This window comes from Ailuropoda melanoleuca, chromosome 6, assembly GCF_002007445.2.
Source record: "Ailuropoda melanoleuca isolate Jingjing chromosome 6, ASM200744v2, whole genome shotgun sequence".
In the NCBI taxonomy this organism is placed as follows: Eukaryota; Metazoa; Chordata; class Mammalia; order Carnivora; family Ursidae; genus Ailuropoda; species Ailuropoda melanoleuca.
The window spans coordinates 66460038-66476846 of NC_048223.1; the positions used below are offsets into that span (position 1 = coordinate 66460038).

At 34.1% G+C, this 16809-nt stretch overlaps 1 long non-coding RNA gene across 1 annotated transcript; it reads right to left on the reverse strand.

Annotated features, from left to right (window-relative positions):
* Nucleotides 1–237: 237 nt before the first annotated feature.
* Nucleotides 238–3885, reverse strand: LOC117802680. The gene is made up of 3 exons (XR_004626126.1): nucleotides 3154–3885; nucleotides 2793–2961; nucleotides 238–790 (listed from the first exon to the last, which is right to left on the reverse strand). It is a non-coding gene; the product is annotated as an uncharacterized LOC117802680 (long non-coding RNA).
* Nucleotides 3886–16809: the final 12924 nt, after the last annotated feature.

Below are 16809 nucleotides of genomic sequence, written 5' to 3' on the forward strand. Positions count from 1 at the left end.
CAGTTGCTTAAGCCCTCTGTTTCATTTTTACCTTGTGTGTAAATGAGAGTTCATTTAAGCCACAAAAGCAACAGAGATGCCAGAAGGACTGAAGACATCATTTTCCTTAAAGTACCTATAGCCATCGCAAAACAGATCCATGCATTAAAATTTAAAAATATATATATTTCAAAATTAATGCTTTTACTTACCAATGCACAAGGAAGTCTGGATGCTCTCTATTACAAATGTAGATATTTCAAATGTTATTTTTAAATGAATGTCTTTAGGCTTTTTCACTTTTCCCAGTATGGCTTGTAGCTAATCTAGGGTCTCCTGGGCTGTATTTGCTGTACCAAAGTCATCATCATTGAATAGTTGAGATTCTTTGGCAAAACTCCAGAATGCTCGTTAATGACAACACTGTAATAATGCCTTATATATGCATACCTCTCTGCACTTTACAGTCTAATTTACATAATACTCTCTTGGTCAGTAAACAGTTCTGTTTTAAGGGTGATGGTACACTTACTAGGACTTCGGTCCTTTTGAAGTGGAGAGTTGGTGGTTTGTCATCCAGAGATGGAATATTTCTGGGATTTTGCCGCTTCAGCCAAACAATATGATTCACCAGTGTAATCTTCGTCATTGGATATGATAACACACATTTGGCTATAGTGGGGTGTGAACACCAACGCCCATGGGTCAAGATATCTAAAATGAGTCAAGTGACACCTGACAACAGGGAGGGCTAAAGGCTTTTTCCAGCTGGAGATTCAGTTCTGATTGTTGCCATGTGTCAATTCAAGCTCTGCAAAATTTTAAAGAAAAACATAAATCTGTAGACATCTACGTAAAATATCCCAATTCTTAAAAATAGTAATCAAACTGTTTTGAGAACTCTGAGAAATACCTCTGTGCTATGACATCATAATTGTGTCCTTGAAAGTCTCACATTATAAAAAAGTTCATTCTAAAAACAGTTATTTCAACAGGAAAGTGGAGATTAAATGTGTAAGAGTTTCAGACTCTCTATAACACGTCTTTATGCTGTAGGATTTTCACAGTAATGGTGACTTTTACCATTATGTATGTGTAGAGCTCTAATACCTAAACATCACAGAGTGTTGATTTCATACACACTTTTGCTCGAGAGCAGAATCTTCTGTCACCACAAACACTGCCACTGATACAGCACTTGTTACATTTCTGTCATTATGCTCATCACTGTTAAGATAAACACGTCATGAAGTCACTCAAACAAAGAGATGGGTTATAAACACATCTGCATTGGTAGCTTCTGATTTCCATCTATTGAAACCTAAAATATAATACTATACTGTGCACCAAAAAAGTGATCTTTTTGTGTTTATCTCACTTTGAGATACCCATTCCCACTGACGGCAGGAAAAAAAATACTTCTAAGCTTGCCAATTATTGTATCTCAGGCCCTTCCAGTTTAAAATCATTTCTTTTGAAGGGTCTCATTTCAGAAATTATTAAGGCAACTCAAAATTCAATTCCAATGGAATCTGCTTCTTTCCTCCCACTCCCCAAGGCAGCTTCTGGTTTCAAGGGTTACTTTTCTATCCTGAAAGTGGAGTAGTTTGGTCCAGGGTCCTCCTATTCTTTTTTGGATCTCCATTGACCACTTGTAGGTATTTAGCTCTGGTGCCCAATAATGAAGAGCTCACTCACTGAAATCCAGGGTCTGGTCTTTTGGCAGGTGTGAAGCTTATTGAGTGTTCCACTGGGGAGTTAGCCATCACTCCCTGCTGGCAAGACCCTACATTTACTTATTATTATTCTTATTAATCATCTTGTGGTAAAATGCATGTATCATAAACCTTACCGTTTTAACCAAAGTGTACCATCAAGAGACTTTAAGTACATTTATAACGTTGTGCAACCATCACCACCCTCTAGTTCTGGAAGTTTTTCATCACCCTACCACAGACTCAATAACCATTGCCTCTCCCCCATAGCTTCTCACAACAACCAATGTATTTTTGGTCTCTAGGAATAGAGACAGAATTTGTTCTGGATATTTCAGATAATAGAATCATACATGTGGTCTTTCGTGTCTGGCTTATTTCACTCAGCATAACGTTCTCAAAGTTCTTCTATAAGGTTGCATGTACTAGTACTTTATTCCTTTTTATGGCTGAATAATATTCCATTTTATCGATATATCACTTTTGTTTATCCACTTCTTGCTTAATGGAAATTTGGGTTGTTTTTACCTTTGGCTATTGTGAATAGAGATTATAAATAATCATGTACAAATTTCTGTTTGAAGACTTGCTTTTAATTATTTTTAGTCTACACCAGAGAATGGAATTGTTAGGTCATGTGGCAATTGTATTTATCTTCTTTCACACTTGCTAGCCAGCAAGTCCCCTCATTCTCAGCCATGTCTTCACCTCACCCCTAGTTTCCACTCAGGAGACACTTTGCCTATTATTACAGAATCTCTGGCAGGCCTGCGAGCCTGCAACTCAGCCTTCTGGATGGGGAAAAGCACTCAGATTTCTGAATCTCTCGTGCGCCGCATAGGCATAAACGAAACCAGCAACACGCTCTGAGGCTCATCCCTCACATCCTTCCTTCTGTGCCATTTTGCCACTCCTGAGCCTTGTTGGAAGTGCTGGAAAAATGAAACATCTACTTGAAAGGCTCTTCCTCCATCTCTCTGAGAATTCAAACAGGTACTTTTTTCTTTTTGTCTTATTACTCTCCTCCATCAGCTGTACAGACACACACACACACACACACACACACACAACCTGCCTGGGTGTTTCTACTCTTCTCACCTGGTAGATTATTTCAGTTCTGAAGAGGACTGGACATTCCTTTCTAACTTTTTATCCTTTATTTTCTATCTCCTTCTCTCCTATAACTGGAAGCATTCTGCTTTTTGACTGGCGGGGACTTACAACATGTCACATCTTATTCTTTCTTGGAGCCATAATGGCAGAAGAGCTGCAGGGCAATATGATTAAGGGGGGCATGAAAACATATCAATTTAATATTATCCTCTTCATGTCTAAAGCAAATTCACTTTTGTTTTAGGAATTCATGTACTATAAGAAAAATTGTATGCATATTTAGACATTTCTGGAAAATAAAGATCTTTGGGAAAATTTTCACTGGGTCCACATGCCCCATACTCACTTTCTCCAGCTTACTTGTTCTTCCCATGTCTTCATCCTCGATGACTCCTTTTGTGTGTTCTCAGGAACTTTTACTACCATCCATTTGACTCTATTGAAGACTCAGCCCCCAAAGCTGTGCTTGCGTTCCTGTCTTATCCAAGGTTTGCAGCCACAAGCTTGCCCTGCAGTAACTCTCTAACTTGGCCTGGATCCCCAAACTCATGTATTACATGGTTTGGAAGGTAGATAAAATGGCACCAAATAAAGGGGTGTGTGTGTCAAGGGCAGAGGGAGTTTCAAGAAGAAGAAATTCTTAGCAACATTTAAAGTTGAAGATAGTTCAGGTAAGATGAGGAAAGAAGTGTGTCTTAGTGACTTGATGAGGAAAATCTCATCAGAGCAGCAGGTAAACAGCTGATATTTCCAAAATGTTTCTTTACCCTCCACTTCCTTGTAGCACTCATTCCAGATGTAATTCATTTTGTAAAGAGTGGTTTGGTGTCAGTTTTCCTCCAAGATGATAAGCTCCACGAGTACAGACTCACTGAACATAATTCCAGACACAGGAGAGAATGCTGAATACATAATTGTAGAATGAGTGAAAAGTCAGGACAGATTTAAAGGCACACAAAATTTTTAGGAATTGAAGATGCCAGTGGAAATTCCAGAAGGTGTGGGTTCTAATCCCAGCCCCATCATCAACAAGCATATCATTGAATTTCTCTGATCCTCAGTTCTCTCTTCTAATAAGAGGATTAGATTTGCTGAGGACCTTTCCATGATTGGTGCCTTTTTACTAAATTCAACCTTATTTTTCATTTATGAAATGAAAAGTTTCAACTTTATGTTCTTTATAGCCATACAATGTATTCGTAGCTCCAGGCGATTTATTGCCTGAAATTTAGCTTGATAGAGTGAAGATATTGAGTAGCTATCATATTTGCTTTAACTTTTTGTCTCATTATCTGGTTTTAAGGATTCTAGCTTGCTCCATTTTGCTCTCAATTTTAGGTCCCCTCCAGCCTTGTTTATTCCTTTTTCTGGTTTCTGCTCACTTTCCCCCCTTCACAGTAAGAGAAGAAACAAAAAGGGAAAACAGAGGAGGCCAAATGCTACGGTCAGCACTGTGATTCTTTCATGATGAACTTTTTCCAATAGGGAAGATTTTCTTCTAAGAAACACATAACCATTTTTTTATCTTCAAACTGGATTCATATTTATACCTTATTAAGAACTCATTTGCACTAAATGGCTCTTTGTTGAACCTCTGTATGGATTTGCCTCTGTGTGTGTGTGTATGTGTACCTGGGGTTATGCCACAGCTTCCATAAACGGTGAACCCATTTTTTCACTTTGACCCTGTAAACAAGATCAAAATTAAACATAAGCAATAACATTTTAAAAAACAGAATCGTGCTCCAGGTATACAATATCATTTCAGAGATAAATGATTTATAATACTTAAGCATGCAGATTGATTTTATTTGATAGTATCAGAACATTGTGTATTGTCATCCCCATGGCTTCTTAGCTACTAGAGAAATCTAATATCCAATAGGAACCAAATTCAAAAAGCTTAAAAGCAGGATAAGTTTAATATGCAATCCAGTTTTCTAGTCTCCAATACAGGACATAGATGAAACCAGGCTCTGAGAGGACTCAAATGGAAGATTTCAATTCTTATTAGAAAATCAGGCAATTAGGAAAAAAGTGCTTTAAAGGAAAAAAAAACCTTCAGCTGTTGTTGAATTAATTATGTGAATTGAATCAAAGAAGTTTGAGTTAACAGAAGGAGGAATGAACCATGAGAGACTATGGGCTCTGGGAAACAAACTGAGGCTTTCGGAGGCGAGGGACGTGGGGGATTGGGCTAGGCCAGTGACGGGTATTAAGGAGGGCACGTATTGCATGGAGCACTGGGTGTTGTACGCAAACAATGAATCATAGATCACTACGTCAAAAACCAAGGATGTACTGTATGGTGAATAACATAACATAATAAAAAATTTCTAAAAATAAATAAAATAAAAAATTACTTTAAAAAAGTAATTTGAGTTAAAATTGTTTCTACAGCTTCAGTTTTCTTTCCTTGGATAGAAGCATTAGAAGGTCGTACATGGGAGATCTGGAGTAGAAAATTGGGAGGTGTTTGTAAGGGAAGACGTGGTCACTTTCTCCTTGTAGTCCCATAACTCTTAATTCTTTTAAGTTTTCCTGCAGGAGGGCATTATTTTCCATTGTAAAAATGCCCTAAGTTCTTGTCCAATAAAAACCCCCTATATTTTATAGTCTATTGAATCAAGACTGATATATGGTAAGTAATTTACAGAGAGATGCATTGAGGCCAGTCCCCAAAAGACATGCTATCATTTCATGCAAAAGTGACTCAAGAGTAAAATGAACTCTCAGAAATGTTATCTTTTCACTAGTCAACTCCTGTCATCCTATAGCTGGGACCTAAAGTTGATGGGCTCAGAGGTGGGAGGTTACTACTGGAGCTGTGTTTCTAAGTGTAGGGAGTTACTTTTCTTATAAATAGTAAGAGGACATTCTAGCGTTTAAGCTTTTTCTTTAGGATTTTTGTCTGCATCAAAGAATTAAAGATACAACTTGTATTGAAATAAAACTGCTACCAGAGGGAATTCTTTCCCCTCAGATTTTTATTCATGAAATATTAAGAATCCTTCTATTTCTCTAAAATACAGTGATGGATGCATTTTGGCAAAGTGAAAATTGAATGAAAAATGTTATGATGAATTATAAATACAGATATATTTCATTCTCTCATCTCAATACTTTGCATTAAATATGAGTGTTGTATTTCTTTCAAGTGACTGAGTTAATTTTATCTGAGAAAATAATAAAATGATCATTCATTTCAGAAAGGCCTTTTGGAAAAGTTTACACTCATTTCTTTTCTGTTTTTACATACATATATAATCCACTCTTGAAGAGCCAAGTAAATGCTTTACACATCTCATGAACTCCATCAAGTGGAAAAGAACTTAAAGCAAATATTGACATAGAGTAGTGACTTACAATATTACCTGGTGAGGAGAAATTTAAATTAGCTTCTTGAAGGATGGATCAACAAAACCCAATGGTAAGTGAAGTCTGCATTGATCTTTGAGAAAGCTTGAACTCTAGAGTAGACCTTGGAAATTTTAATGAGACTGAAATGAAAAATGAGGTGAGAAGTAGTTTACAAATCATCCGTGGTTATGTAAAAGGGGTGTGAGTGTGTGTGTGTGTGTGTACAGATGAAAGGAATATAGGGGCAACTGCAGAAATCAGAGTGTTTATCACTTATAACTTAGTTTCAATAAATCCCCATAGTAAAGTAAAATAATAATGAAATAAAAAAATTAACAAAATAGAAGATAACACAAATGTAGCAAAACTGCAAACATGATATCTTCATTTTTCATGTTTCAATACAAGATATTCAGAAGAGTCAGAAAGCTAGTTTTGCCTTCCATATCCACTATATGTAAATGTGTAAATTTTCTCCATGCAGAAGTGTTTGAGGATCCTATAAAGACTTCATAAAGGTGCTTATCCTAGTAAAAGTCACCAAGATTTCACAGTTCCCTACAGAGAACAGAATAGCTCATTGCCTTTTATTCTTCAACCTGCTCTATCATGCAAGTCTCTTCATATTTACAAACACAAATGATAAATTATTGAAAGAACATTTTTTTTAAAAAAATCACTGGGTTGAATCATTATGTGGTTAAAAATTTTTTAACCAGTCATGTTCCTGGAGGGTTTTAAGAAGTAAATTCAAGATTAAATAAAATTAGAAAGTAAATAGGGGCAAACAATAACTAACACTAAAATAAAATTAAGCTAAGATTTAGATTAATAGTAAAAACTCATACTATAGGGAAAGGACCACAAATTTGGCTCTGAATTTTTTTTTTTTTTAGAGGGAGAGACTGAGAGTGAGCAGGTGGAGAGAGGGAGAGAGGGAGAGAGGGAGAGAGAGAATCTTAAGTAGGTTCTATGCCCAGGGTGGAGCCTGACCTGTGGCTCGATCTCATGACCCTGAAATCATGCATGACCTGAGCCGAAGTCAAGAGTCAGACACTTAACTGACTGAGCCACCAGGCCCCCCTGGCTCTGAAATTTGTAATGAATAATATGAAAGTAAAAATAGGACCAATTAGGTAATAATTTTAAAATGTCTATTATTTCCATTAGGGAAGGGGAAGCCCAAATCTTCCTAGTACTCAGGCCAGAGAGAAGTTTCTCCCAAGGCTTAATGAGGTGCACTCTATGATATGCAGTGAATGCAGTCTTCAACAACATCTTGAGATGCTCCAATTTTAGTCTTTGAAAGCAATGTGGAGATCATAATGGCATGGTCCTAGAAGTGTCTCTTGTGTTGATGAACATACTATTTAGGATAACCTCACTGATTGGTTTTTGTTTATATGGGAAGGAATTTAAATTTACAGAAATGTATACAGATTAATGGTACTATAATAAACACCTATGTAACAAGCCCTCAGTTTAATTATAGCTTAATATTTTTGCTATGCTTGCATTATATTCTTCTAAAATGAAATAAAGCATAGAGTTGAACTCTCCCCTGCCCCCACCAACTCCTCCCAAATCCATTACCACCCTCTTTCTCCAGAAGTAACCACAATTAGGATTTTGATATTCATTACTCCCATGCATTAAACAAATTTAATTGTTAGTTGAATTTTAAATAAATTGTATAGAAGTGTATAAATGTCACGTATACAGCTCAATTAATTTTTCACAAAGAGGCTCATGTGAACACAATCCAGTTTAGGAAGTACAACATGAGCTCCCGAGTTGCCCACCCCCACCCAAATTTGTACCTCTTAACAACCAGTATCCCTTACTCTTCTCCTCAAAAACTAACCTATATTCTGTCTTCTACCACCATAGATCAGTTCTGCCTGTTTTTGAACTTGATATATTATCAAACTGCATGACACCTTGTGCTTGATTTCTTTTGCTCAAAATGACATTTTTTTGGTTTGTTTTTGTCTTTTTTTTAGTTAATATTCTCTTAGTTCTTTATTACAGATGTATCCTAATACATAAACTTCAGATTACTATGGTTTAGATCCATACATTGTGAACACAAGAATTGACTGGATCCACATAAAGTTAAGCTCTTCATAAAGATTTTGCTTAACTTAATTATGCCAAGTAGAAGTTTTACTTTTTTTTAAATTTTAATGTTTTTTATTATATTATGTTACCATACAGTACATCCCTGGTTTCTGATGTAAAGTTCGATGATTCGTTAGTTGTGTATAACACCCAGTGCACCATGCAATACATGCCCTCCTTACTACCCATCACCAGCCTATCCCATTCCCCCACCCCCCTCCCCTCTGAAGCCCTCAGTTTGTTTCTCATAGTCCATAGTATCTCATGCTTCATTCCCCCTCTGATTACCCCCCTTTCTTTATACCTTTCTTCCCCTACCGATGACATTTGTGATAGTCATCTTTTTGTATGTGGCTTTAATTGTTCATTTTTGTTGCTCTGAAATTTTTGTATCAGTATATTGTATCAATGTATCAATATACTAGAATTGATTCAGTCACTCCATTGCTGATACCATTTGCATTGTGCCTAGTCTCCAAATATTAATAATGCTGCTATGCACATTCTTCTCCATAGAATTCTGTTTGACATATATCAAAAAAGGATATTGTGGAATTAATAGATAATGTCAATTTCCAAAGTGATTCTAGTAAACACACTCCTAGCAACAGTGTATGAGAGCTGCCATTGTTCTGTATACTTGTCAGTACTTGGAATTATCAGTCTTTTCATTTAGCCATTTGATGAAGATAAAGTATTATTGTGATTTTATTTGCATTTCCCTGATGCCTAATGAGGTTCCACACTTTCCTTATATGCTGATTGGCCCATTCAGGTGATTGTCTATTCAAGTGTCTTGTCTGGAATTTGCTTAGGTTGTCTGTTTTCTCTTTTATTGATCTGTAGAAATTCTTTATTATGTACATGAGCCCTCTGGCAAATTATGTATGTTAGAAATATATTCCCTAACTTACCTTTGTCACTCATACAGTTTTCTGACAAATAGAAGTTTTTAATTTTAATATGTATAATTTATATTTTCCTTTGTGAATATGGCTTCTTCATATTACTTAAGAAATATTTCCCCTCGTCAAAATCATGAAGATATTCTCTCATGTGTTTTTCCAAAACCTTATTGCTTTTTCCTTTTGCATTGAGATCTTCAAACTACTTAGAACTGATTTTTGTGTATGATGTGTGATAGGGATATAATTTCATTTCCCCCATATGGCTATCCAGTTGACTCAGTAACAGTTACTGAAAAGGTCATTGTTTACCCAGCGCTCTTTAGTGTGTTTATCATAAATCATAGATGAGAAGATTTTCTTTCTTTATCCTGAACCATTTGTCCATCTTTGTGTTCATGCCACGTTGCTTAATTAGTGACTGCAGCCTTATATGTTGCAATCTTGTAGCCTTGGTACCTGAGAGAGTAATTTCCTCATCTTTTTCCTTCTTGAAGAAGAGAAAAAATGATGGGCCTGACTCTTCACGAGTGTTCTGGGTTTTTTTTTGGCACTTAAATTTCTATATACATTTTAGACTATCCCTATCAATTTCCACACCCACACACCCACACAAATTTGCTAGAATTTCATCTGGAACAAATTGGTATACTGAAGATAATTTAAATTTTTATGACGTTGAGTATTCTAATTCATGATTGTGATATACTTTATTTAGGTCTTTAATTTTTCTAAAGTTTTCCAAATTTTCTGTGCACAAATATTTTACATATTTCATTAAGTTAGTACAGATAACTTCCATTTACTCCTCACCCAGATTTACCAATTGTTAGTACTTTTCAAACACACACACAGACATATGTATTTATGTGTAGTCTATCTGTCATCTCTCTACTCTTTCCTTCCCAGTGCATTACATCTGAAGGCACATGTTTAAGTTTTTCCCATTTTCGTGATGTTTACTTTGATCACTTGATTAAGGTGGTGTCCCCGATTTGTTCCAGTTCATAACTACCATTTATTTCTCTTTACCATTGATTTCTATTTTTAGTTACATAAACTAAAGACAGAGACTTTGAAATTAAGTAAATTTCCTGTTCCTCTTTAAACATTCATCCAGTGGTTAAAATACTCATTCATGATTCTTGTGTAAATTAATGTATAATGATTCATGGAACATTGCATCAAAACTGGGGATGTACTGTATGGTGACTAATATAGCAAAATAAAAATTATTAAAAAAATAAAGAGAGAAGAAATAAAAAAATTAATGTGTAATCATTATACTATAAAAAGGAGCTTTCAGTCCTCCTTTATGTAGTTGTTTACCTACTTTTGGCACGGACTCATGGATTAATATTTTATTCAATGGCAATTACTTTCATTATTCATTTTGAGGCTAAATCTGCCCCTAGTATGGCCAGCCTCATCGAGTTGGCTCTGTATCATTTTGACATGTCCTTTTCATTTTTGGAACACTTCTTTATTTTTTGACATAACAAGATGTTCCAAGCTCATCTTTTATTTTTATTGCAGTGACTTTGGAGTTAGCCAATTTTTAAAGGAGACCTGTTTTCTTTTAATTTGCTAAATTCACTTTGTTAAATTTTAACATTTATTATAGATTCTTTTGGATTTTAATATACATGATCATGAAATCTGCAAATAGCAGTGGTTTTATATACTTATTTACAATCCCTTTATCACTTTTTTCCCTTATGGCATTGGCTAGGGCTTCCCAATGTTAAATAACAAAGGGATATTAAGCACCCTTGCCTCTTGTCTGATTTCAGAGAAAAGCTTTAAACACGCCACTTTTAAGGAGGATGTTTGTACTGTATTCGTTGTAGATACCCTCTGAAGATTAGGTTAATTCCTTTTTTTTTCCTAATTGCTAAAATTTTAAAAAAATCCTAAATGATAATATATTAGTTTCCTATTCCTGCTGTAACAAATTGCCACAAAATTAGTGGCTTAATAACAGTGCAGAGTGATTTCTAGCAGATCTGGAGGCTAGAAGCCCCAAATGGGTCAGCAAAGTTGCATTCCTTTTCAAGGCTCTATGGGAGATTGTGTTTCCTTATCTCTTATAGCTTCCATAGGCTTTCTTCATTTCTTGGTTCATGGCCTTGCACCATTCCAAACTCTGTTTTTTGTGTAACATCTCCTCTGACACTGACTTCCTGCCCCCTTCTTATAAAGACTCTTGTGATTACATTGGCCCAATCAGAATAATCCAGGATTATATGCCCTAACAGTATCCTTAGTTTAATCGCATGTACAAAGTCTCTTTCACCATGTAAGGCATCATATTCACAGATTCTGGGGATTAAGGCACATACTTTTTTGGGGTGCATTTTTTAGCCTACTACAGATAATAAATGTTATCAAATAAATATTCTGCATTGAGATGATCATAATATGTTCTTTACACTATACATATGGTGACTTCACTTCCAATGTTCTATGTTAAACAACCTTGCATTCCTGGAATAAGTCAGATTCTTTGTGATGTACAACTTCGTCTGTGTGTTGCTAGATTTCATTTGCATCTATCTTAAATTAGCCTGTATTTTTTCTCTTTTGACATCTCAATTTTTGTTTTTGTTTTTGTTTAGATTTTATTTGTTTGATTGAGAGAGAGAGCAGGGAGAGGGATGGGGGGGAGCAAACTCCCCCTGAGTGCAGAGTCTGATGCGGGGCTTAATCCCATGACTCTGAGATCATGACCTGAGCCAAAATCAAGAGTCAGATGCTTAACAGACTGAGCCACCCAGTGCTCCAGTTGTTTTCTTGTTTTGTTTTTAATTGCCGTGATTTGGGCCTCAAATAATGAAGTGAAAAGTACTTTTATTTTTTTTTGGTTTCATTAAAGTTTTTTCTTTTGTCATTATTATTTCCTTTCTTGTGCTTTCTATGAATTTAATTTACTTTTTCTAACTTCTTTAAATGGGTGTTTAGCTCACAGATGTTCAGCTTCCTTTCTTTTCTGATATACATCTTTAATGCTAAAAATGTCCCTCTGACATGACTTTAGTTGCAACAAACAAGTTTTGATATATGGTCTTTTTATTGTCATTAATTCAAAATACAGTAATATATTCTACTTTTCCTTTTGATTTTTTTCTTTGACCCACAAATTCTCACCTGCCTCTTCTAAAAGACGTATATACATACACATAGATTTTCTCTGTGGGTGTGTGTATACAAATTGCTAGTTTGCCATTATCAACAGTGGCATTCTCTATGACTATCTTTGACTATTTTTACGAATCTATGGATCCATAAACAAAGTGTTATTTTTCTGTTTGTGCCAAATTTTTATTTGTATATATAAATTTATATTTATAAAAATGCCATATAAACATTAACAAAAAGAAAACTGGGAGGGAATTATTAATATCTGATAAAACAGAACTTAAGGCAAGAAGAACTGAATGGAGACAGAAAATAATGAAAGAAGAAGAATTCACTAGAAATATGTAAGAATCACGAGGGTGTGTGCAACTAAAAATATAGTGTTTACCTGTATAAAGCAAAACCTGAGAGAATTTAAAGTTAAATTTCACAAACTAAAAATCATGTGGTATATTTTAAGTCTATAAAAAACTCCACAGACCAAGCAGCCAAAAGTAAAGTAGTAAGGATATAGATTTAAAAAGATTTATTTATTTGAGAGAGAGAGTGGGAGGGAGGGATGGAGGGAGAGGGATAGAGAAAATCTCAAGCAGACTCCCTGCTGAGCATGGAGCCTGTCTTGGGGCTCCATCTCACAACTCTGAGATCTTGACCTGAGCCAAAATCAAAAGTTGGACCCCTAACCAACGGAACCATCCAGGCACCCCAGAATAAAGACATTTTGAATGAAACACTTAGAAATACAAAGTGGGGAAATGAGGAAGGGAGGAAAGAAGGGAAGGAGAGAGAGAAAGAGAGAATTTTACACCGAAGAAATAGAAAATACACCTTCATTTCAAGTATACAAAAAACACTTATTAAAATTGAGATCATACATTCTACACTCTGACTAAAATAAAATTAAATTAATAATTCAATAATAGGGACGCCTGGGTGGCTCAGTCGGTTAAATGTCTGCCTTCATCTCAGGTCATGATCCCAGGGTCCTGGGATTGAGTCCCACATTGGGCTCCTTGCTCAGTGGGGAGCCTGCTTCTCTCTCTGCCTTCGGCCCCTTGCTTGTGCACTCTTGTGCTCTCTCTCTCTGACAAATAAATAAAACCTTTAAAAAAATAATTCAATAATAAATTGATGATTAAAATTAGAAAAGCTAAAAATTCATGCAGGAACTTCTAAATTTCTAATAGAAATTTATATATATTTAGAGTTGAAAAATAAAAGTACTAAATAATAAAAATTTATAGTATCTAAGATTCTCATTAGAATAAATTTATAGTTTGAAATGCGTTTATTTAAAAAAAAATATTTGGAAATGAGTGTCACTTTCAACTCATGAAGCTAGGAAAGTTCCAAAGAACAGACTTTTAACGAGGGAGAAGAAAATTTCAAAAATAAGATAAAAAATTAGTGTAAAATGACTCAAGGAAACAAAAGGGAAGATTAACAAAACTAACTATTGTTCTTTAATGAAATAATAAAATAGTCACACTTCCAGCAACAGTAATCAAGAAAAAAAAAAATTAAGATACTACAAAAGGACACAACCTCAGAAATTGTATCAATTTTTAAAACCATAAGAGAATACTATAACAAAAAATTTTTTGAAAACTTTGGTTAAATATAAATATTTCTAGAAAAACATTATTCAGTCTTTTAAAAAACAACAGTAAAGTGTGATAAACCAGTAGCTTTTAAGTAAATTTAACTTATAATCAAAATTATTGTCTTCATTCCTATTATCCTTTCTTCCAACAAAACACAACACAAAAAACCCACAAAAACCTGGCAATTCTCAAGGTGAATTTTTCTAACCTTTAAAAAACTAACAAATACAAAATATTTGACAAAATAGAAAAAGAGGGAAAGTCAGTCACAACTCATTTTATAAGACAAGCAATAACCTTGAAATCAAAACCAGACAAGGACAGAAAAAGAAAGTGAAATTATGAACATAGATATAAAGTTTCTAAGTAAAATACAAGAAAAAAATTAAATGATTAAATATACATGTCACAGTCAATTAATATCTATCCAATAAATCAAGAACAGTTCAGCCAAAAGAATTCCGTAGGAAAATGGGGAAATGATCTGAGCAGGCAATGAACTTAAGAGAAAACCTATAAACTCATTAATAGATATTAAACCTCACAATACCAAAACAAAAATGAAGTACATTTTTACAGGCATAAAGTTGGTAAAATTTAAGAAGTCTGACAATATTAATATTGACAAAAATAGAAAGAAGCTTGCAAAGTTTAGAATTTCCGTCTTGAGTGGGAGTATAAATTGCTACAGCTACACTTTGTTTAGAAGTTGGGTTATATCCAATACATTAAAGAAGTGCACCATGCCACGATTCCTCCTTTAGACAAATTATCTGGGAAAAAAACCTTGCAGAAATGTACAAAATGGCAGATGCAATGTATAAATTGTAGCATTGTTTCAAAGAGCACTAAAATTAGAAATAACCTTAAAAGTTTTCAAAAAGAGAATGGGTAAATTGTTAGTTATTGGAGTTATTGTTAATATCAGACAACAGTCTACAAGTAGTAAGCATGGAAGTTTAAATGAATTAGCTATAGCTATATAAGATTAATAAATGCCTAAAACATAAGGCTAAGTGAAAAAATTTATATATATATTTTTTAAAAATTTTATAATTTATGGGATACCTATCTTTTAATTTCTCAAGGTAGTTTTGTCTTTGATTTTGTTTTCTAAACTTAAATCACAGTCTTTTGGTAATTGTTAGCTTTGTTAAATGTTAATTTACTATATTTGTTGTTCTACTCAGTCTTATTTCTATCATTTTATTTTGTGTTTTCTGTTTACACCCTTTTCTTCTGTTTCTTTTTCTCTTTTCTTTTGAAATAACAAAAGTTTTAATAATCTTTTATTTTCCTTCACAGTCTTAGAAGTTCTAATTGTATTGGTATTTTACTAGGTGTTCTGGAATTTTTAAAAACATATGTGATGACTTTTATTTTCAAACATATGCTACGATGTGACATTTTTCCCCTTCTCGCATGCATAGCACAGAACCTATCATACTACAACTATGCATTAATCATTTTAACCAACCATCTCATTTTTTTCAGTAGAGTTATATTTTACATTTCCAAAAATATATAAAGCTGTCAGTGGTTTTTGCAGTCAATAAGAAACTAAATTTAGTGACATTTTATCAATTTCTGATTTTTCTTCTCCGCTTGATGACAATCTTTTTTTTTTCTCAAGCAGAATATCTTTAGTAGTTAATAGTCTTTGTGTCTAAATGCTTGAAAATGTTTTCATTTTGCATTCACTCTTATAGTTTAACTGGGTATAAAATTCTAGGTCACAGTTACTGCCCTCAGCACCTTAAACATATAATTCCACTGTCTTCTGGGATTTCTTATTGCTAAAGAGAAATCTGACTGTTTAAATGCCATTTTCTACAGATAATATTTTGACTCCAGCTTTTAAGATTATTATTTAGGATCAGGATTCGTGAGTATTTTAGTTCTAGCTTTATACTTATCTTGCACAGTTCTCAAAACTTAACAGTTTGCTATAACACATTTCTTTCTTACCTTTTGGAAAATTCACAGTTGTATCTGTTCAGATATTGTTTTTTCCCCACTTCTTCTATTCTTATTCTATTCTATTCTATTCTATTCTATTCTATTCTATTCTATTCTATTCTATTCTTATTCTATTCTATTCTTATATTCTGGAGCCTCTCAAATCAGCCATCCACATTTCTTACCTGCTTTTCTGTACTCTGGAAGTTTGGTTTGCTCTTTGTTATATATTCTTTGTGGATTCTCAGTATAACTGCTAAATTCATTAATTCTTTCTTTTCTTTCTTTCTTTCTCTACAGCATTGCTTCATGTTTAGAACTGTTTCATCTCATGATGAAGTCTTTATTTTTAATGGTTATATTTTCATTTTCAGTCTGTTTCATCTCCCCTTGGGCTTATATCATTTATGTATATTTATGCTTTATAGATTCTTGCTCTTGGTAGATAGGAATTATTATTTCATTCGAGAGTGTGTCATTGTCTTCCCTCATTCCTATATGCATTAGTTCCAGGTATAAGTTAGCTTTAGTTATCTGCTCCCCACCTCCTAGTTCCAATGCCCAGCTTTATTTTTTGATGAGTAGGATCACTCTACCCTAGCCTCTGTTTTCAGGTAATGATTCTCATTTTGGTACTAATATCCGGAATTCAAATTTTAACTTTCTATCAGTAACAGCTACATACAACCTGAATCTGCACTCATGGATTCAGTTTTGCTTACCAATTTGCTTCTCTATTCTTTTTCTCATCTCTATGAGGATTTATCTTGGCAAGTCTCATTATGACATTTGTAATGTCTACTATTATATTTTACCTCTTGTTACTATTATTTTGGAACTCTTCATGTGGTAAAAATGTAGGTATTGCTCCATTTTGCTTGTTTTTGGAAATTTGTTATTAGATCAAGTTATAAC